Consider the following 24,505-nt stretch of genomic DNA (forward strand, 5'->3'; position numbering starts at 1 on the left):
GACGTTCATTATCATTCCTGCTCAAACACCCCTGAATTTCCACCATCTGATTCTTCACCAGACTGAATTCTTCCAAGGTTTCCTTGTGACGTTTATCATTGATTTGCCTTTCAATATCAAACAACTTGGTTTGACGATTGACAAGTTGCTTTTCAAACTTTGAAAAGTTTACATTCGCGATATGAGTCTCATATGTGTTCTTCTTCAAAGTATTATCCAGCTCAGTGAGGACCTTGAAAACATTGCCAAAACTCTCTCTTTCTTCTTCCCTTGAGTTCATGGCCTGTGACATGGTCTTCTGAATTGATGAGAGCATAGACCTCATAGATCTGAACACTTTGTTTCCTCCGACAGATGACTCTTCATGAGACGAGACTTCTTTGGATTCCGCTGCCATGCTTTAAATAGGCTCAAAGTTTGTGTGAATCTGCAAGGATTGCTCCGGTTGATTCATTTTGGCTTTCTTAGCAGCTTCATCTCGCTCTTCTTCTAAGATTTCTTCTCCAGCTCTCTAAAATCTCTCAAGCAGATTTCCAGAGTAATGAATGGGATTATTGAGATTTTCGTGAACATTTCCCACATTTGTGTCGGGAAATAAACGGGGCTTCACAAAAGGTGCTTGCTGATCCTGTTCCTCATCAGATGAAAAACTTTCTTCTTCATCATTCTTCTCTTTGGAGGGTTCCCCCTCAGTTCTGGCAGTTTCTGGCTGAGTATCCTCGGCCAATTTCTCTTGAACAACCTCTGTTCTCGCAACAGGGGTTATTAACACGTCTTCTTCAATAGGAGCTTTAAAAGCCTCCTCAGTCACATCTTCTATGATAACTTCTTCTTCATTTATCTCAAGAGCTTGTTCGGGCTCTTGGATAATCACATCTTCTTCTTCTTCATTCAGACATTCTTGAATAGGTTGATCTAGAATGCGTCTCTCTTCGACAGAAAGATTCTCGAATTCGATTAGGAGAGCAGAATCTAGCTCATCAACATCATTATCAGCATCTGGAATATCCATAGCTTCTTCTTCATTGAGAGGTTCTGCGCCAGAGCAATCAGCGCCATGAATGTGTCTAGAAGCAAAAGAGACATAATTGTCCAGGATATCGTTCAGCTTTTTCAATACCTTCATTTCAACATCAGCTTCTTTCACATCAGGATTGAAATTAGCTTTCCTGACTTCGAAAATTGGAAAAAGAGCTTTTCCAGACATGCACTCTTCCACTAGATCTTTTCTCTTTACAGACATGCACGCTTCCACTAGAATCGTTGTACTTGGAAGACAGTCTCTCCATGGACCAAGATTCATAAATTCCCAATTTTTCAGTAGTAAGAACTTTAACTTGATCTAAAATGAGGTCAACAATTCCTGTTGCCTCCGATACCTTTTAGGGAACTTGAAATGCAATAGATTTACCTTTTCCGATAACCTCTACGGGTTTTGGAGCAGGTCTTGGTTCACCGATCACGATTCCATCTTCCCGTTTTCTGGAACGCATCAGTTCGAACGCAGATTGTGGTTTCTTACAGAGCTCAGCAGGAAGCTCCATAAGAACAACTTTCCCAGATACCAATGAATCTTTAGGATCTAGAATAATGGGTTCACCAACCATAAGGGTAAGAATAACACCTTGTTCTGGTTGCGATGACTCTGTAGCACCGGCGACTACAAGGTTAGTTTGAACAACAGGAGACTCAGTCCTGTCAACGGTTTCATCATTTGGACCGACTGACTTAACAGCAGGCCCTTCAGCAGATTCTCTCAATGGAGAGAATATAGATTCAACTTGTTCTACTACGGGAACATCAAATTTAGGCACAGCGGCCAAAGATTTAGAGGACTTTACCTTTGCAGATTTAGACGCTCGGGGTGCCCTTGTCTTCTTCTCCTTTGAGGCACAAGACCTCGAAGGTTTCCTCAAAAAGGTTGAGGGAGTGGATAATGATGACATTGGAGTTGTAGCAAGTACGCCTGGACCTTGCTTCAACCTTGAATCAACAGATTTAGAGTCCTTCTGGTTTGGACTCTTCAGACTGGAGGAACTGGCCTCCGATTCGTTTACAGTTTTCGTTCTCTTTACTCCTGTTGACAGAACATAAGTAGAGGGCTTTGATCGGGTAGAAGGCTTTCCACCGGTCTGGTAACTAGAGGCACTAGATGCAGATTCAACCCCTTTAGCGTGCTAGCCACCGTAAGAGAAGTAAATACTCTTGGAGAGTTGATTTGCACCGGTTCACCAACAGGTACCCCCAAATGCTTCAACAAATGACTCAGTTGAGCCGCATATGTTATACTTTCTTTGTTCGTCTGACTGATAGAATATCATAAGTTTTGGAAAAGGGTATGAGCCCAGTTTACCTGGATCCCTTTTGAGATAGCACACATATAGTCAAAACGGTCTTGACTATAGGGATTGAAGGACCCAGCTTTCCCTTGTAGCGCCTTCGCTACCACGTCGTTCAGAAGAATGAAATGCGGTTTGAATACCTTCTTGAATCCATTCACATGGATCTTCGAACCGTCTGCAGAAAAGGTTGTCTTCATCTCTTCCATGATTTCTGAAGAGAGAACCAAGTCGAATAGATGACCCTCCGTCGAAAGTTCAAAGAACTCTGCATAAACTGCTTCGTCGAAAGAAAACTCCGTTCCGTTGACGGTTGCTACGATGGATTCACCCATCATAGTTGTCGTTTTGATGAACTCGCGAACTTCGTCTTCGTAGAAGAAGAACGGTCCGCCTAAATACTTCCTCAGCCCAGAATATTCTAGGGTTTAGAACATCTTCACCACCTCCGGTTGATCGAACGTATACACCGATGGAAAATCCACCTTCAAAGTACAGTGACCGAGAGTGATTTTCTTCACCATTTTTGAGAGAATATGAATCGACACAGGATTTCAAAGAGATTTAGTGAGAGAAATGCAAAAAGAGCTAGGGTTCTTAAGGATTTCGAGAGATTGAAAGATTTCAATTTCATGCAGTAATGTCCTTATATAGATGAAAGAGGGAAATACATAATAACCGTCTATTCTAGGGGTGTGGCCCATTAATAAATGTTAGACGTCCTTTTTCAAGAAGTCATCATTAAAAATGAGGGTATATCAATCATTTTTTCTAAACTTGATAGACACGTGTCTTCATGTTATTAAGAGATGATTGTTTGATATTTTGAGCGGGAAAAGACAGATAGCTCTCAACGTGGGATAGTTGTCCTTGATCAGTCTAATCGGCACGTAGTTAGACGTTTTTCTTATTCCACAAATCCATATAACACAACGTCTATTAGACGGACGAGTCTATTAGACGCATACGTCTAATTCCGTGTTTATAAAAATCCTTCTAATGTTTATTAGACGTGTACGTCTAATTTCGCATAAACACCATGTGTTAGACGTGTGTTGATTAGACGTGAGCATCCTTTTGCTCATGACGTAAAAACATCTAACGTCTATTAGACGTGTCCGTCTAATTGCGTAGGTATAAAACCTCAACACATAGACTTAGATGTATAGATTATGAGCAAAAATACGTCTAAGTACATACTGTTTCTTTTAGACACCCTTGTCTAATTAGACCGATTAAGGATATTCATCTAGAGAGTATCTTTACTTCCAAAGTAATTTTTCCTCTCATTATGAATATGGACATTAGAGTTTTAATAAACAATTTTTGTGGTCCAAAGACCAAAAATATTTTTAACAAATAAAAACATTTATTCTTCCAGAATGGCAAATACCATTGTTGATCTTCCAAGCTGTGTACTCAGAGGAGTACTCTTCTAGTTTCCTTCATGCGATCCTCCTGCATCACCTACAAAATAAACTATTTACACATTTTGGTACCCACACTCAATTGGGTCCTCGATCAATTAGTCACTTAAGAATCCATATTTGAGTTATTCTAATGGATTTCCCATTTTGTGTTGTGATTAATACATAAGATTTTGACTTAGCAGATGACTTCCTGCTAACCACTGATCCTTTAAATTTTGAAGAAGGTTTTCTTTTAAAACTCCTTGACTTATAGTCAGGTTTTAGATTGCCAGACTTGTTAGTTTTTTCTAGCTTATTCTTAAGTCAGCTAACAGTAGGCGGAACATAAACTATTTCATTTTTCAAAGCAACTTCTTCATGAATGGGATAATATTCAATGTCAGTCACACTCCCTTTGATAAAGTTTATAGGATTAAACTTATCAGTTGGTTTTGACTTTTTGCATGACAGGTTAGGATCATTGCTGTTATATCCCAATCAGGATCTAGATCTAGCAGGTTTCAACATGCTGATTTGATATTTGACAGCATCACCAGACCTTGTCCATGCATAGACAACATAGTTAAGCCTTTTATTTTCAGATGAAAGAGTTTGAATCTGTTCCTTGAGCATCTCATTCTCAGATGAGATCTCTTCAATCTTCTTTTCAAAATCATTTGACTCTTCCCCTTTAAACTGACTTAGTTTGTTTACATCTGATGAAGATTTAGTTTCATTTAGAGATTCTGCTAGCTTTTTGTACTCGATGACCATGTCATTTAGTGCAGCTACTAGTTGTTCCCTTGAAAACCTTTCGGAAGAGAAATCAAATACCTCAGTCTCCTGAGTTTCTTCCTCATTTTCTCTAGACATGAAGCAAACTACGTCTTCTTCATCACTTTCACTGGATGAAAAATACGAGCCACGACTGCTTCCTCGGTTCTTTCCATCACCAGCCACAAGAGCCTTCAGCTCTTTTCCATCATCCTTGGCATCTTCGCGCTTTGGCTTCCGGCATTCCGATGCATAATGACCTTTAATACCACAGTTAAAACAAGTAACATTAGCTTTAGATTTTCTATTATCATTAGAATTTGAAGAGTTTGAGTTAGAGTTGCTCTTCTTCATGAAGTCGCCAAACTTCTTCACAAAGAGAGACATGGCATCGCTGCTCAGCTGCTGAGCTGCCATCTTCACGTCCGGAGCGGTTGGTGGCTCTCAGTAGTCACCAGCGCCTTGGCAATGATAACGGACGAGGGTTGATCTTCTTCCATCCTACAGTTCAGCTCGAATTCATAGGCCTTAAGGTCAGTAAAGAGATCAAAGAGAGAGATCTTGTTAAGATCTTTGGATTCTCTCATTGCCATAGTCTTTATATCCCATTCTCTTGGAAGAGCACGCATGACCTTGATAGCAAGCTCCCTGTTGTTATAGGTCTTGCCTAGGATGGACAAAGAGGAGACGATCTTGCTGAATCTGGTGTCGAAATCGTTCATTGTTTCACCAAGACGCATTTTGAAGTTGTCGAACTGTTGAGTGGCAACCATGATCTTGTTTTCCTTGGTTTGCTCGTTGCCCTCACACAATTGAGTGAGTCTGTCCCAGACCTCTTTGGTATTATCGCATTCGATGATGTAGTTGAACATACTGTCATCGAGAGATCTGTACAGAACATCAAGAGCCATGTTGTTGAGGTTGTTCTACCTCTTTTCATCAGCAGTCCAGTCAGCCTTCTCCTTATCAACCTTAATAGGGCCTTCTGTGACAACGCTCCACATGTCATCATGAAGAGAAGAGAGATGAGCAAGAACTATTTTCTTCCAAACAATGTAGTTTTCACGAGAGAAGGTTGGAATGGCCGTAGCACTGGCATCTTTGTGTATGGTCGACATATTTCAGGAAAGGCTTGAGAATAGAAACAGGGCTCTAATACCAATTGATAGGATCGGATTTATCGATAGAGACGGGGGTCTGGCTAAGGATGAAGGCTTATGAAAAACGTTTTGAAAGAAATTGTGTTAGGGATTTAATTCGCTTTCTATTCTACGCAAACTTGTGTGTAAACACTTGAAACGGATTCAAGGCGGAATTGTTTACTTGGGTTTGAAGCACAAGATGAAATATGAAAAGACGACAGAAATGAAGAACACAATAGTTTGTTTATGAATGTTCGGAGAAAGTCTCCTACGTCACCCTTCTTCCAACCACCGGAAGGATTCACTATAATATGGTTCGAATCAAATACAGTTTACACACACACTTAGCTCACTGTTGAACAGAACACTTTCTGTTCAACTACAAGATGAAGAATATCACTCAGCTAAAGGTGTTTTGATTCTAGCTCTCTCTTGATTCACACACAGTACAATCAGAAACAAGCTTCACAGTTCAATAAGCAAGATGATTGAGTAGTTTCTCTCTCTGCAAAATCAGATTGCTTGTTCGTTCGGCAGAATTCATAAGGCTAGCAGTTGTGCTTGTTAAGGCAGATTTTCCGTTGTCCTTGAGATTTGTTAAATACTAAGCAGGAGCTAACGGTCGAAACTTCAAGAATGATACGTGACATTCTTCCATTGAAAAGCCTCCATTGTACACAGCAGGTTCTGAGCACAAGGATCGTGGCCGTACATCACTGGTAGTGTGCCGAATATTCCATCAGGGATGTACCCGCAAAACAAGTAATGTGAGGAAAATTCTCTTACGTGACATTCTTGATTGGATGCATATAGCTGCTGTACTAATCTTCACTAGAAAGTGGAGTAGAAGTAGGGTACAGCTATAGCACGTGGGTAGGAGAAATGCTAGATTCAAGCGTACTACTTAAACTGAGCATTAGACGGATTGTGAAAATCAGTCTAATGAAATAAGTCATCTCCTTCTAACAGAAAAAGTTTATTAGACCTCCTGGTCTAATAGAATTAGACTCGCGTCTAATTACAATAATATTAGACTACACGTCTAACTCCACTGAGTTAGACTACACGTCTAATTCCGGTTCTACCTCAGACTTGCCTGAAGGAGTTAGACGCACGTCTAACTTTCACTAATTAGACTACACGTCTAATTATCCAATAACCATTAGACTGCACGTCTAACTCCACTGAGTTAGACTGCACGTCTAATTCCGGTTCTACTTAAGACTTGTCTGAAGGACTTAGACGCACATCTAACTTTCACTAATTAGACTACACGTCTAATTATCCAATAACCATTAGATTGCACGTCTAACTCCACTGAGTTAGTCTGCACGTCTAATTCCGGTTCTACCTCAGTTTTGTCTGAAGGAGTTAGACGCACGTCTATCTTTCACATTCTATTAGACAGCACGTCTAACTCCACTGAGTTAGACAGCACGTCTAACTCCACTGAGTTAGACTGCACGTCTAATTCCGCATAAATTAGACTACACGTCTTATTGCAAGTATATTAGACTACACGTGTAACTCCGATGAGTTAGACTGTACGTCTAATTCAGAATATCAATTAGACTACCCATCTAATTACAAACATATTAGACTTACGTCTAATTCCGTGTAGTTGTATTCATTAGACTAACGTCTAATTCTTTACATTCATTAGACTACACGTCTAACTCCGATGAGTTAGACTGTACGTCTAATTCTATACATTAGACTTACGTCTAATTCCGTGCATTCATTAGACTACAGTCTAACTGTACGTCTAATTCTATGCATTAGACTTACGTCTAATTCCGTGTATCTATTAGACCATCCGTCTAATTACACGTCTATTAGACTACACGTCTAACTCCGATGAGTTAGACTGTAAGTCTAATTTTATGCAATGAAAGACAAAATTGGTCTAATGACCCTCATTAGATCCAAGTCTTATGACATATTGTTTCAATACACCTGTATCAAAACTCATAAGTTATTTCATCATCAAAATCTCAGTGGTTAAATTATTTCAACACTTAGTTAAAATAATTTGACCCAACAGAAATATATGATTGATAAATATCATCTGGATGATCATAATTGGTTGAATGGAATATAAAAACTTAGGAGAAAATGGGCTACGACGTTTATTAATGAAAAGTTAAGTGCGGGACTTTTGGCTACTTCAAGGAGCGAGGTCACAAATATGGTTTTGAAAAAGGCAGATAATAAAATGAGTTCTTTGTATGAATTTGTGATGAATTATCTAAAGATTGAAGATAATTGGCGGGTAAAAGAGAAGACCAAGGATACTCGTTGTCGTCATGGTAAGCCTTCACAAATTTTGAAAAAACATTCATTGTTGATTCATGTTGCTGATGTTTATACACTTACCATACACCGATTATTTGAGGTTGAATTGGTTAATTCTTTGAATTGAAAATATGTTGAAGCACCATCTTATTTTGGTAATGATTCGAATTTGATCGAGATCAAAGTAAAATCTCATGATGAAAATTCAAGGGTTAGACACGTGATGTTCAACAGACAGAATCATGAGATAAAGTGCAGTTGTCACAAGTTTGAGATAATGGGAATATTGTGTAAACATGCTTTGATGGTGTTTAACTCTATGGATGTCACTATTTTACCAAACTGTTACATTTTAAAGAGATGGACGAAAAATGTAAGAAATAGAATTATCTCTTATTTTCAAGAAAGTAAAAGTGGTGGTCATGCATCTAAGATGGTATTTGTCAACCAAGTAATGAGATTGATATACGATCTAACTCAACTGAGCAAACTTCATGAGGATGCGAGAAATATATTATGTAGATTGCTTGACAATGCAAAAGATGAAATCTCTAAACTTGTCTCGAATTTGAATGTAGAAGATGAGATACCATGTGATGATATTCAAAATGATGGAACATATGTACGTAACCCACTCACTGCTAAAGCAAAAGGAGTTACAAATGCAAATATTACACGACATTGGGATACTAAAAGCAAAAAAGGAAAAGGAAAGGGAAAAGCTCAAAATTCAAGTAAGTTTTTATTTTTCATAACTTTATTCATGTACTCGTTATATAGTTAATCTACCATTAATTTTGTAATTTTCTTTGATTTGTTAGGTGTAAAAAGAGCAAAAAAGAAGGGTCAAAATTCACAAGATGCCGCAAACACACATGAAATGAATTATATATCATCATAAAAACACTCAAATTCCACTTTATTGCAATATATGTCGGCACCTCCTCAATTTACATCTCCGTATGGACACAATTATCATTTCAATATGGTAACTAATTTTTTATAATTTTCAATTTTAATGATGAATTTGGGCACAATCAAAATTTATATCTTATATTTATTTTTTTGTATTTTAAATGCAGTTTGGCGGTCCTCATTTGGGGGGTTTTCATCCATCATAATTTTTGGGGTCTCCATATCACTTTGGGGGTTCTCATACATCACAAGTAAGAAATGTTACAAAAAAAACATTAAACTTATTTAAATATGACTATTTTTTTTAATGTTTAGGGGCACGATCCTGATAACTGAAGAAGCGTACCAGTATTATACTTAGTGTCTCTAAAATTGTGTGAGGTATTTATAGTTTGATTTACGACTACCTTCTATTTGAATTACTATCATCGCCAATATGTTTTTTTTTGGACAGGTGTTACTTTAGGATTTGCATACCTATCAGCTGGAATTTACAAACATGCTATTCTACTTTTGCAGCTGGATTTTTGTGTAGCTATGAAACAAAATTATGAACTTGTCATATTTGTGTAGTTGAATTTGTGATACTTGTTATATTATGTAGCTGGATTTGTAATACTTGTCATATTTATGTAGTAAAAATTATGAACTTGTCATAGTTTGAGTTTTCTTAGCATTTTTCTCATTTGATCATATTAATAGTGATGATGGTTCTTTTATTATTATCAGTTATTAGATGATCAAAACTTATATAGTTTATACAATTTATACTACCAAACATCTCATTTCTGAAAGTGCTCGATTCATTAAATGTAGAGAGTGTTGCTAAACAAAAAAGATGAATGCAAATATATAAAAAATTAAAAACCATTGTTGTTAAACAAAAAGAACCTATAAATATTAATTAATAGCTCGTATCCACTACATTACATATATAAATAATATACACACAAATCCCTCTATCACAGTAAAACATAACTCTCTTCACATTCTCCTTGAGGGCAGGTAGAGGCCGAATTCCTGGTTTGGCAGCTGTGAACCACCCTTGGTCCCATTCTCATATCTCTGGTTTAATATAGAATCTGGCTCCACTAAATGTGGATAATAGGCTGGGACTGCAAAAATTTATTTATTTATTTAACAGTATTCCATCTATAAACAAACATTACAAGAAAATCAGATAGAAATCAAGATCTGATTATGCCCTATACAAACATTATTCCATCTAAATGTGCATTTGGGATCTCAATTTATATATTTATGTAAGCATTATTCAAAATAAGTAGCAACCAAACCAACAAATTAACAAATGGTCTATGTAGTAACAATATAGAACATTAGATACATGTTCAATAAGAAATCAATTGATTTTCTGAAATCATACAAAAATTTAAAACATAAATACTTAAAATTAAAAAATTCAATCACATAATAAACAAGCTGTAAATCAAATCTAATTCAATTTTTTACAAATCAGATATAAAATCCCTTAAAGCTTCATCACAAGAAGATAAAACTCATTCATTAAGACATTCAATTCAAGGATAAACAAAGATAAACAGATGGATGAAGAATATTTTTAGCCTGAAAGTTGTGAAAGACCGGCAGTTGTCAGTTGGCTCGGACACTGCATTTTAGATGGGATTTAGAAATTTGGGTTCGAATATTTCACTCTAACCCAAGTGTATGTAACCCATGTTGTCTTTATTTAAAATCTATCAATTTAGAAGAACTACTATCGATCGCCTTCATTTGCTTTTCTCTTCTTCTTCGTTGTTCTTCGTTATCTAATTATGATTACTGTTATTATGTAGGAGAGAAATACAACACAGGTGTGTATTCGTATAAATAACTGTTGTTTGTCCCGGAAAGCATTTTAATGAGTTTCATGTTGAAGAAGAAGAAAGAAAGAGGGAGTACACTCAAGAGATGTAAATTAAACTAATTAATTTCCTGACATGTAAGCCATTGAGTGCCTTAATGTCCATCTTCCCCTGCTGCTTCATCGGTAGGTGTGGTTAGTTTATTTCAATTTAAGAAATGAAAATAATTTTGAACTGAAGTGATGCAGAAGATCAGGCGGCGACCATAAAGGTAAGGAAGTCGATGGTTGAGTTTCAGTCAAGTTGGAATTATGCGGGATGGAAATAGAAAAGGAACTAGTGAAGGCGTTAGAGACGAGTAGGGGTGAGCAAACGGGTAAAGCCAACCCGTATTACTCAACCCATATTCAACTCAAATTAAATTTACCCAACCCATAATTCAACCCATATTATTTACTAATATGGGTTGGGTATGGGTTGAGTTGAGTATGGGTTGGGTAACCCAAATTATTTATTTTTTATTTTTTATTTAACAAGTATTTGACTCATTTAACACATTTTTATTCGTTTAACACGTTTTTCACGTTTTTCATGTTTTTCACGTTTTTGACATTTTTAATACGTTTTTCACACATTTAACACGTTGAACACGTTTTTCATGTTATTCATGTTTTAGCATGTTTAACACGTCTAACACGTTTTTGACATGTTTGACACGTTTAACACATTTTGACACATTTTTGGCACGTTTAACACGTTTTGACACGTTTAACATGTTTTTCACATTTTGACACGTTTCACATGTTTTTCACATTTTTGGCACGTTTTGACACGTTTAACACGTTTTGACACGTTTAACATGTTTTTCACATTTTTGACACGTTTCACACTTTATTCACGTTTTTGGCACGTTTTGACACGTTTAACACGTTTTCCACGTTTCTGACACGTTTTGACACGTTTAACATGTTTTCGACACGTTTAATACGTTTTTCACATTATTGACACGTTTCACACGTTTTTCACATTTTGGCATGTTTAACACATTTTGACACGTTTAACACGTTTTGACACGTTTAACACGTTTTCCACGTTTTGAGACGTTTAACACGTTTTTGACACGTTTTTCACGTTTTCGACATGTTTAATACGTTTTCGACACGTTTAATACGTTTTTCACATATTCAACACGTTTAATACATTTGACACGTTAGATATTATTTTCATGTTTTGACATGTTTAACGCGTTTTTAACACGTTTGACACATTTTTCACGACTACGACACATTTAACACATTTTCACGTTTTTGGCACGTTTAACACGTATTGACATGTTTAACATGTTTTTCACGTTTTTCACATTATTAACACGTTTAACACGTTTGTAACATGTTTAACATGTTTTCACACGTTTTTCACGTTTTTGGCACGTTTAACACTTTTTGATACATATTGCACGTTTAACACGTTTTTGACACGATTAACATGTTTTTCACATTTTGACACGTTAAATACGTTTTCACAAGTTTAATGTCAAACGTGTGAAAAATATATTAAACGTGACAAAAATGCCAAAAACGTGTTAAACGCGACAAAAACGTGTTAAAACTTATCAAAACGTGTTAACGTGCAAAAAATAGGTTAAACATGTCAAAAATATGTTAAATATGTAAAAATGTGCTATAATGTCAGAAACGTGTTAAACGTGCCAAAAACGTGAAAAACGTGTTAAACATGTTACAAACGTATTAAACATGTTACAAACATGTTAAATGTGTTAAGAATGTGAAAAACATGTTAAACATGTCAAAAACTTATTAAACGTACCAAAATATGAAAAACGTGTTAATGTGTGAAAAACGTGTCAAATATGTCAAAATGTGTTAAACATGCCAAAAACGTGAAAAACATATTAAATGTGTGAAACACGTGTTAAACGTGTGAAAACGTGTTAAACGTGCCAAACATGTGAAAATCGTATTAAAATTATCAAAAACGTGTTAACGTGTTAGTTATGTTAAAAACGTGTTAAACGTGCAAAATGAAAAAAAAACGTGTTAAATTTGTCAGAAACGCGTTAAACGTATTATAATGTCAAAAACGTGTTAAACGTGACAAAAACGTGTTATTAGTATGAAAACATGTTAAACATGTCAAAAACTTATTAAACGTGCCATAAATGTAAAAACGTGTTAAATGTGTGAAAAACATGTTTTAAGTGTGAAAACGTGATAAAAATATTAAAAACGTGTTAAACATATTAAAAACGTGTTAAAATGTCAAAAACGTGTTAAACGTGTCAAAAACGTGAAAATCGTGTTAAACTTATCAAAAACGTGTTAAATATGTTTAAAACGTGTTAAACGTGTCAAAAACGTGGAAATCGTGTTAAACTTATAAAAAACGTGTTAACGTGTTCAATAAGTTAAAAACGTGTTAAACGTGATAAAAACGTAAAATAACGTGTTAAACTTGTCAAAAACGCATTAAACGTATTAAACATGTCAAAACGTGTTCGACGTGACAAAAACGTGAAAAACGTGTTATCAGTGTGAAAATGTGTGAAACATGTCAAAAACGTGTTAAACATGTCAAAAACGTGAAAACGTGTTAAATGTATCAAAAATGTGAAAACGTGTGCAAAACGTGTTAAACGTGTCAAAAACGTGAAAACGTGTGAAAAACGTGTTAAGTGTGTGAAAAACATGTTATAAGTGAAACGTATTAAAAATATTAAAAACGTGTTAGATGTGTGGAAAACGTGTTAAACGTATGAAAAATATGTTAAACATGTCAAAAACGTGTTCGACTTAAAGTTGAAGATGATTAGTTTATATTGGATTAATAATAAAGAATTAAACTAAATTTATATAATTTGGGTAATTTGGGTAATCCTAACCCAACCCAAATTAAACTCAACCCATACTCAACCCAACCCATACTCAACCCAACCCATATTACCCAACCCAAATTAATATTTTGGGTTTGGGTTAGGGTTGGGTTTGGGTAAACACATATTATGCTCACCCCTAGAGACGAGTTTCGAAATGGAGAATAAAAGCTGGAACCTGATCGAAAGGGGAAGCTTGCACAGGAACGTCAAGGTGTCGTGTTTCGTTTCAGAACTGCCGTGCACCGGTTGAATACCAAAGAGCTAGAAGGTTAAGTTTTTCATTTAGTTTTATTTTATTTTTATGACAAAGGTATGTTTGAATGATAAAATTGGGTGATAAACTATATATTTTTAAAAAAAATATATGAATATGACGTGGCATTACCATGTCAACAAAATTTTAATGTCGTTAAATAATTCTGTTAAAGAAGAATAAATTTGACATTTTTGGTCAAATTTATATACATAAATAGATAGAATTTTATAACTTTAATAATAAATTTGACACTCTTGTTCAACTTTATAGATAAAATTGACATTTTTCCCATTTAATAATATTTCTCACTTCAACTTTTTATTATTTTAAAAAAGTATTTAATAATTGTTCTTTCTTTAATTTTTTAATTATAAAATATTATAAATATTTACTCCATTTGAAATTGGATCGTTATGAGATAAATTATTTAACTTAAACTAGAAATTAATAAATAGAACTCAAATTACTAATATTAAACTTAGATAAAAAAAAAATTCTATAGTTTTAATATTATATGTTAGTTGAATTGAATTTTTAATAAATATTATATGAAGATGAAATAGAAAAAAATAAGAGACATTTTAAAAAATAAAATAGAGAATTATAAAAAATAATAACAGATTAGTATTATATATATATATATATATATAATTTAATATATATATTTTATTAATTTGATTTATTCATTCTCATTGTTATTACTTAATATTTTTTATATTTAATTTTTATTCTCTCTTATATTATGTATATTAATTAATTTATTAATTTTTCCAATTATTATTTTTAAAAATATATAAATTAATTAATTAATTCAAATATATAAATATATCATTATAATGAATAGATAAAAAAAAATAATAGTAAAGATTCTCTTTTTGTCCAACAGAGTAATTATTATAGATTTTTATTAATAAATAAAAGAAAATAAATTATTGAAAAAGAAATAATTAAAATGCATTTATTAAGAATATTTATACTGAAAATTATAAAAAAAACAAATTATTAAATGCGTCATATTTAAATATTTAAGAGAGAATATGTATGTTAGATAAAATTGACCGGTTAATAAAAATTTAACAAAATAAACTTATTGTGCAGGAACGATTAAGAATTCCAACTGGTCAAGTAATCAAATCGGTTAGAAGAAGCAAGTGACAAAGCCAAAAACGGAAGCTGTCCGGTTGAACCGATCAACCGGTTAACATGATCAGTTGGAATGAAGTATTCAATTCAAATCCAAAGAACAAACCCAACGAGAAGACCATTTAGAGAAATAAGTCAAGGATATCAAATAAAGAACAAATTACAAATTGGTGCAAGTAAACACTTTGGGCATATGCAGAAGATGACATCAAAGGATCAGACTATAACATTACCATATTCATACAAGTCTGATGATATGTTGAAGGCTGCAGAAGATTGCCTGAAGAAAAGTTATTATTTTGGTATAAGTCAAAGGAGATATCTCCCAGGTGCAGGCAACCGTCCAACCGATAGTTGTCATAATCAAGCAAAGACAAATCGAGTCCGTCTGCTCCATGCCTTGGAAACCTAAACCGCATTTAATGCTATGCCGAACCTCTGAAGTTATTCGTTGAAGAAATGTGACCGTTGGGATATTTCACCTATAAAAGGAGAAACTGGAGAAGCTGAACACATAAGTGTGAGAAACAAGTGAACAAGTGCTAAGAAAGAACAAGAACAAGTTACAAAGTGTTTATCTCTCTAAGATTCAAAGCTTGAGTGTGTTTGTGAAGTGTGTTACAATTTCTGTGAGAAATATAAAAGTGATTATCGAGCAGTAAATAAGAATCGATTGTGTACTGTGTTTGTGTATTCCTTAGTGAATATCCTTCTCGTGGTTTGAGAAGAAGGGGTGACGTAGGAGTTTTATCTCCGAACATTCATAAAAACCTGTCGCGTGCTTTACTTTCTTCTGGTTCCACATTCTAACCGACTCATATTATTCCGACCGCCTTACTAATTCTCAACCGACACTCTCCAAACCGCATCTCTATCCATCTTGTGTGTGTGTTGCTTCAATCTGAAACAAATCACTTCCGCACTTGAACTCAGTTCAAGGGTTTGTGACAGCTTGTGCAGTATTGAAATCGGTGTTAATTCTTAACCGGATTAACGTCAATCGTTGAGTGTAGTCAGAGACTCTCCTTTAGCCGGACCCCGGTCCGCCATCGGCGATCTAGATCCTAACAATTGGTATCAGAGCAGTCAGTTTCAATACTCAAGCAACACGGAGCAAGCAAGCATGACTTTCGGTGAGAAACCTCCAATGCTAGAAGGAGACGATTTCGCCAACTGGAAAATATGCATGCATCTACACCTGGTCACTATGGATGATGAGATGACATTCATTCTGTCTGATGGACCGATCAAGATTGAGAAAGACAGAAAGGAATGGACAACCGATGATAAAAGGATAAACAATCTAGATAATCACTGCAGAAGTCACATTTTCAAATCTCTGGACAGTAACACTTTTAGTAAGGTCAGAGAATGCAAAACTGTAAAGGAGGCATGGTAAACGGTGATTCAACTTCATGAGGGAAATGAAAGAACCAAATAAAACAAGATAATGGTGGCTACCCAGAAATTTGAAAACATCAAGATGAGGCCAGGTGAAACCATGAAGGAGTTCAGTGACCGCTTCACAAATGTGGTAAATAAACTGTCTGTTCTTGGAAAGAAGTATGATAACAAGGAAACAATCATAAAATCTCTAAGATCTCTACCTAGTGCATGGGACATAAAGACAATGGTGATGAGAGAATCAAACTGCCTAGACAAAATGAAGCTACATGATGTATTTGAAGATCTGAAGGCATATGAGTTCGAAATGAGATCCAGGATCGAAAATGAAGCATCAACTTCAACCGCTACTAAGGCACTAGTTACATCAATAGTACCAGCAACTGTCGGTTATGATCCGGTGAAGCAACTAAGTATCTAATGGCAACATAGAAAAGATCTGGTGAAGCAGTTAGTAAGATGGCAAGTTATAGAAGACCTTATAAGTGCAAATTCGGTCTCGGTTATGATAGTCAAACACCCACCCAACACAAACTCTCCAAAGGATTGAATCTCACTAAAGACAAGCTTCCATTCATAAGCTTTGTCAAGAGCTCTTCAACCTATACTGAGTCATCTCATGATTCAAAACTAGCTAAGGAGATAACTTATGTAGGTCCAACCAATACAACCAAATGGTCTCTTTCTAAGAGGAAAACTACTCAACTACATGATAGGAACCCACACTACACCGATCAAATCTCACCTCAGCACCACACTGTAACAATAAGTAGACAGAAACATACCAAACCTAGTGCATGTAGAACCATCAAAACCATATCCGAGAAAATTATGCGAATAATCAGAGTATGGATACCCAAGGGACTAATCAACCAAGGACCCAAGTAAATGTGGGTACCAAATAGTTGTAAATATGTATATTTTACAGGTTATGAAGAAGCGTCTAGGAAACTCTGAGTGGTATCTGGACAGCGGTTACTCCAGACATATGACTGGAAATATTAATCTTCTAACCGACATCAAAATAGAAGTCGGTTCAATGATAGTTTTCGGTGATAATTCAAAAGGTAGAACTTTGGGCAAGGGTAAGATTGTCTTTGATAATTTAACAATTAACAATTTACTTCTTATTGAAAACCTACACTTTAGTCTGCTAAGTATCAGTCAAATGTGTGATGCTGGATATACTGTAGAATTTCATAAACATGCATGCTTAGTTAAGGATTCTCAGGGTAACACTCTACTAATCGGAAATAGGCTAGGAAATATCTACAAGATAGACTGGAAAAATGAAATTGAATATCTTGTATGTATGGTAGCTAGAAGCGATCAAACCTGGTTGTGGCATAAGAGACTAAACCATCTAAACTTCAAAACTATAAATTATATTCGCACTAAAAAGTTAGTTGAAGGAATTCAGGACATAAGATTCAATAAAGAAAAAGTATGTTCAACTTGTCAAATGGGTAAACAGACTAAGTCATCATTTAAGAGCAAAACAAATATTCAATCTAACCGATGTCTGGAACTTCTTCACATGGATCTATTTGAACCGATTAAGGTCACTAGCTTAGGCGGTATGCATCACACCTTGGTTGTTATTGATGATTACTCTAGGTATACATGGGTCATATTTTTAGACTCCAAAAGTGACACTGTATCTAATTTAATTACACTGCTTAAAGGTTTGCAAAATGAGAAATCAACACGCATAAATACTACTCTAAATGCATTTCTTGAGGAATCCGGCATTAGACACGAGTTGTCCAGTGCTAGAACTCCTCAACAGAATGGTCTAGCTGAGAGAAGAAACCATACTCTCAAGGAAGCCGCGAGGTCTATGATAGCCGACTCAGGTGTTGCTAAAAAATTTTGGGTTGAAGCTATTAACACTGCATGTTATGCACAAAATCAGTCTATGATTAACAAGCATCCCAATAAAACACCACACGAAGTATATTTTGATAGAATTCCTAATATTCTGTACCTTAGGATTTTCGGTTGTAAATGTTATATTCATATGAATGGCAAAACCTACTTAAATGTTTTTGATGTAAAATCTGAAGTTGGGATAATGATAGGTTACTCTGCGGTTAGTAAATTATATAGAGTTTATAATACTAGAACTTTAACTGTAGAAGAATCTTTTCATGTTGTATTTGATTAATCGGTTTAAAGTAACACTGCATCATCCTTTGATCTACACAACAGATTGGAAAACCAAAATATCCACTCTGACAGTGAAGATGAAATTTTAGTCTTTAGACGGTTTGTCTAGGACCAAACGGGTATTGTTGAAACCCAGCCGGATCAAGCTGCCAAATAGAAGGAAGCTGACACCACAGTTTCAACTGAGGAAATCGGTCGGTCTGACATTATTGCTCAGCCTACTGATACGTCTAGCCTTGATCAAGTAACTGGTCATTTGGTAGACAACCCTAAACGGAATTTCAAAAGGAACAAAAATCATCCTCCTAAGCTTGTTATAGGTAGCCCTTCACTACCCATCCGAACTAGGCAACAAATACTGGAACAATATGAAAACTCCGCTTTCATATCCCAGATTGAGCAGAAAAGGTGTATGAAGCATTGTTGGATTCAGATTGGATTTTAGCGATGCAAGAAGAGTTAAACCAGTTTGAGAGTAATAAAGTCTGTTACCTAGGTCCTAGACCGAAAGATCAACCGGTTATCGGAACAAGATGAGTATTCAGAAATAAGCTCAATGAAGACGGTTTGGTTACGAGGAACAAAACTTGATTAATGGCACAAGAATACAAACAGGAAGAAGACATTGATTTTGAAGAATTATTTGCTCATGTAGCTAGATTGAAGCCATTAGAATTTTTCTAGCATTTGCTGCTGTCAAAAATTTTAAGGTATTTCAAATGGATGTGAAAAGTGCATTCTTAAACGGTAAATTACGAGAAGAAGTATATGTTGAACAACCACCCGGTTTTAAAAATGCTGACCTGACTGGTCATGTGTATCGACTAAACAAGGCTCTTTACGGTTTAAAACAAGCTCCTAGAGCCAGGTATGATACTTTAACAAATTTCCTGATCGGGCATAACTTCACTATAGGTTCAGTAAATAAAACCCTATTCAAATTCGAGAAGAAGGAACATATTTTACTTGTTCAAATATATGTGGATGACATAATTTTCGGTTCAACTGATTCTAAGTTATGTGAAAAATTCTCAACTCCAATGACTACCAAGTTTGAAATGAGTATGATGGAAGAATTAAGCTTCTTCCTAGGTCTTCAGGTTCGACAAATCGAAGGAGGAACATTCATTAACCAATCTAAATACACAAATGAGCTACTTAAGAAATTTGGGATGGAAACATGTTCTCCTGCCTCCACTCCAATGAGTTCATCAATCAAGCTGGATAAAGACAATGACGGTCAGGGAGTAGACCTGACAGCCTATTGCGGAATCATCGGTTCACTTCTCTACCTGACAACAAGTCGACTGGACATACTATTCGCGGTCGGAGTATGTGGAAGATTCTAGGCTAATCCAAAACAATCTCACTACACAGCCGCAAAACGAATCCTAAAATATCTAAAGGGAATCCCTGAAGTCGGACTGTGGTACTCAAAGGACTCCAGTTTTAACCTAACTAGTTACTCTGATGCAGACTATGCAGGATGTAAAGTTGATAGAAAAAGTACCAGTGGAACATGCCAATTCTTAGGAAATCGGCTCGTTTCATGGTACAGTAAGAAACAAACATCGGTCGCTACGTCAACCGCAGAAGCTGAATATCTGGCAGCCGGAAGTTGTTGTGCTCAACTTCTATGGATTCAACAGCAGCTATGAGATTTCGGTATCACCGCCGAAGAATCTCCAATATTCTGTGACAATACAAGTGCCATAGCAATCACAAACAATCCGGTTCTACACTCAAGAACTAAGCATATTGACATAAGACATCATTTCATCGGGGAACATGTCCAATAGAAGCACATCCGGTTAGAATATGTATCAACCGATCAACAAATAGCCGACATATTCACAAAGCCTCTGCAGGAAGCTAAGTTTTCTTTCTTCAGAAACATTCTTGGTCTTGCCGATATAAATCAACTTATTTCTTAAAACCAAAATTTTACTCCTTTAAAAAGGAAACATCGGTTCGGATAGACAAAACCATCAGTTCTTTTTAAAATATCGGAAAATTAAAATTATCAATGTACGCATTGAAAAACCGCATTGCTTATCAGTTGTAGTAAACCGACCAGCTATTTAGTACCTTACCAAATAACTGCATCAAAACTAATAACTGAAAACAAACCGGTTTGGATATACTCTACTTTGGAATATTTGGTTTTCCAACAAAATTTTGAATAACTAATTGTGTTTGGACGTATCCGTTCTGAAAAGATTCCTTTTCAAAACAAAGCAGTCATGCCTCAAAAGACGTGAAGATACGATATCTCTCACCGTCTAGGCCTATGACTTACCCCCATAGGGTAGCAATCACCCCATATCTTGGAAATATATTTTATCCAACGGTTAATAGGATACAGCGTGCATTATCCACTAGTTAACACCATCAACTGCCTAATATATAAGTAAGATGCATATCAACACATAATCACACATCTAAAATACTCAACACTTCTCTGAAATCTCTCATCCTACTCGAGCAAAATGTCTCACATTTCTTTCCAACAAATTGAGTTTGATTCCGCCCTAGGGACAAATCATTTTGAGATCTACAAAATGATCAAATCAATTGATAACTCCGGTCTAAGAAATTTTCTAGATGACCGACACATCATATTTCCCGATACCGTTATGGAATTCTTTCGTAACGCAAGAGTTTTCCGTGGTACCCCCTTTTTCGACACTCTCATATATTCCAAGGTGAGAGACACCGTCTTCGAGTTCATCGAGAAAGATTTCGCTTGGTGCTATGACCTTCCAAGAGAAGGTCTCACCGATCTAACTCCCTCGGCTGAACAGAAAGCTGCCATGTTCCAACATTTTTCTCGCTCTCCTCTTCCTGTTGATGATCATGGGGCAAGATCCTCGTTGAGGGTTGAATATCAGCTGCTCAACGATATTGTTGGTAAATCCATCCTTGGAAAGGATGTTACAAATGTTTTCTGTACCAAGTCTTTCGACATCATGATCGCCATCACAAATGAGGTTTCGGTCAACTAGTCAAGGTTGCTTTTTGATAACCTAATTTGGATGATCTCCACTCGCCATACCAGCTACATTCCCCAAATCAGCACTCTCCTTTTTGATCTCGATGTCCCTCTCTGTCCGTGCGTAGGATTAAGCCCACTTCAAATCATGATAGGAGACTCGGCCGACTCATTCTTCGACCGCTTTGAGAAAGCTTGGAAGAAGAAACAGAGAGGCAACTCCTCCTCCGGCCACTAAGAAACTATCTTTTCGAACAACTGGTCGTTTTGTTGCATGCACCGGTTGTATATTTTAATTATGTTTATCTTTTGTGTGCTTCTATTGACCTTCTGTAGCACTAATTCACATCGGTTTAATATATTTCCTACTTTCATTTTATCCATTCTGGCATATTAAACTCTGATCGTATGGAGACTACAAAACATTAAATTCAGTCAGTTTCCAACTAGATTCTCTACCTCGGACCAATCAAAATCACCATTTTCAAAGAAAAATTACTTTGGAAACATAAATATTCCCCTTACCTTAAAGCATTGATAAGACATATCATAAATGACAAAATCCTACATTAAATTTCCTTATATTACCCTTCCCTTTTCTACATCCTATTTAAGGAGCTTCACACCATTCTTCAAACATCACAATACATCTTACAAGCTGTCAAAGAACTCAACCTCCTTCTCTCTAAGCACATCCTGAAAATGTCTCACCCAACACTCTGAAACTTCCTATGTGTTAACTTTGAATCAATGCTCTCTTCCGATGACATTGAAACAAAAGAGATTGTGTTTGATTCACTCGTTCACACCGGCCTCCGTGAATTTCTAGACGTATCCGAACCTATTCTTCTTCCAGAGGTATTGGAGTTTTTCGCTAATGCTTCCATGCTCGAAGATCTCATCGTCTCCATCATAAATGATAACATTATCATTCAGATATCAGAAGAAACAATCGCTAAGATGTTTAACCTCCCAACAGAAGGATTTTCGGATTTCCCACCTACGGTAAATGGGACCCTTGATGAATATGTTGAATTGTTCTCCATGTCTGCAACCCCCGGTCAGAACAACGGCCTCAAAGCCTATCTTTCCCCTCACATCCAAATACTCCATGAGATTGTTACCCGATCCATTCTGTGTCAAGTTCCGAATCAAAACTACTCCAAAAAGGCTTTCGATATAATGACTTACATCGTAAGCACAACTCCTATCAACTGGGCCTCGGTCATTTTTGAAAACCTGAAAACGATGGTTGAAACCAAGAAGAAGATTGGCTACGCTCCTCAGCTGAGCCGAATCATTCGATCAACCGCCCCAGAACTCGGACCGGGATCACCGGTGAACCCGACAAATATTCTCACCAAGGAATCGGTGGAAGACAAAATGGCTAGGATGGTTCTTAGGTTCTTTGACTAGGTTCTTTCCTAAACGGTTTCCTTATTAAACCGCCCATGTTTCTCCAACCGATCTTACATCGGTTTTAATCTTATTATGTCAATGTACCTTTCCTTTTTATAATTATAAATCTTTGCCGGTTGAATCTTTAAACCTATCATAACAATTTTACCGATCAAAGTTACCGCCAATAATTTTGGAGGGAAAATTTGGCGCCTTTTCATTGATGTGACAACTCACATCTTTCAATGCGCCGGTTCGCATTCTAAGACGTGTCCCCATGCGGTCTATAAATACATAATCACACATCAAAATTTCATTTTGCGCTTTCTACTCTCTCTCTATCTTGCAATCACTCTCAAAACATCCAAGTTTTCGATCAAATTCCTAAATTCCAACTGGGTCGTGATTCTGCTCTCTTCGTCCACATCGTGCAAGTTGATTTCGAAGAAATTCGAAACAACGGCTCGGAGGAAGCTCGATACGTCATCGGCTAATCACTACTTCAGGTCTGGAACACTTCCTAAACGGACCGTTCGTTATCTACCAAAATGCAGTGACAGAGTTCTTCGCAAACGCCACTCTAAATGATGAAACCATCTCTACGACGGTCGGCGGACGAACCTTTAAGATTACAAAGGACATAATTCTGAAGTTTTCCAATTACCGACAGAGGGTTGTGACTTCACCGAAGATGGAAATGCAGATGAAACACTGGCGGTTTGTCTTGATATATCATGCACCAATGAACCGATAGTAGTTTTCGGCAAGAAAGGAGACCTGAAACCGGAATACAGACCGCTATGCGACATCATTTCAAAATCAATTCAAGCAAGGGGAGGAAACTTTGATAGCCTCACCAGCCTCAAGATTGAAACATTAGCCGCAATCGTCAAAGGAGAAAAGATCAACTGGGCCGAGGTGATCTTTTCCAACCAATGCGAGATGGTGGATCCGAATTCTAACCGGACTCAGGGATATGTCATTCCCCTAGGCAAACTACTCCTTCATCTTAACGTCCAGACCGGTCTAGGGATTTTCCTTCCAGACAGCAAAATAATCAAATCCGTCCACTTCACGAAACCCAACAAAACAAAAGTCTCGGTAGTTAAACAGCCGAGGACTCAAGTGAAGAAGACACAACCGAAGAAGAAGAAGGCTCCGGTGGCAGAAGAAACCGGAAGCGAAATAAGAAGATCGGCTCCTTGGGCATCTGGCTCGATGAATGTTCAAGCAATTATTTCAAACCCGACTGTCTCCACGACTAGCATTTCTAGCCGCTCTAAGGATAACTCCGCCCATCCGGTCAATACCTCTACATCCCATGATCATGAAACCGAGGAAGATCGGTCAAACAATGCTAACAAGGCAAACAACAAAGGGAAAGAGAAAATAATTGATCAAATGAATGATGATGAAGGACATCCAACGGTGAATGATGAAACCGAAACCGGTCCGGATGAACAATCGGAAACAGCAGAAGATGTACTGAAGGTCATTGGGATACTTTTATTCCCAAAGTCATAAAACAACTCTCTGCAAAGCACACGAACGAA

This window comes from Impatiens glandulifera, chromosome 6 (assembly GCF_907164915.1).
Source record: "Impatiens glandulifera chromosome 6, dImpGla2.1, whole genome shotgun sequence".
In the NCBI taxonomy this organism is placed as follows: Eukaryota; Viridiplantae; Streptophyta; class Magnoliopsida; order Ericales; family Balsaminaceae; genus Impatiens; species Impatiens glandulifera.